The following is a 435-nucleotide window of genomic DNA, read 5'->3' on the forward strand; positions in this document are numbered from 1 at the left end:
CACATGGAGGCAGCTCCGGGCCAGCCACCTCCCCCCGCCGCAAGCCAATAAGCGCTTCCGTCTCTTCTCTTGCTACATCCCTGGCCAATCAACGTGCACCTCGCACCTGCCACGGCCGTGACTGCAGACGCCAGGGGGAAACGAGCTTCTGGCAGTGGGGCGCTGACCCGGGGGAGTGATGCGGGTCCAGCTGCCTTGCCGCGGCCTGGGCTCTGCGGACAGGAAGCACATGGCACCGCGGCCGGGCAGGGGCAGCACGTTAGAAATCCCACTGCAGCCTCCCCCCCACCCCCAGCCGAGTACAATCCCGCTTCCCGCAGGGGCTCCGTCTCTCGCGGCAGGGAGGAGCAGGATGGGAAGGGCCTGTTCCTGAGTCCTTTTTTCCCGCGGGCTGCTGAGACGTTGAGCAAGAGAGCCTGGGAGCCGGAATGGGGA

This window comes from Alligator sinensis, unplaced genomic scaffold, assembly GCF_000455745.1.
Source record: "Alligator sinensis unplaced genomic scaffold, ASM45574v1 scaffold1238_1, whole genome shotgun sequence".
NCBI lineage: Eukaryota > Metazoa > Chordata > Crocodylia > Alligatoridae > Alligator > Alligator sinensis.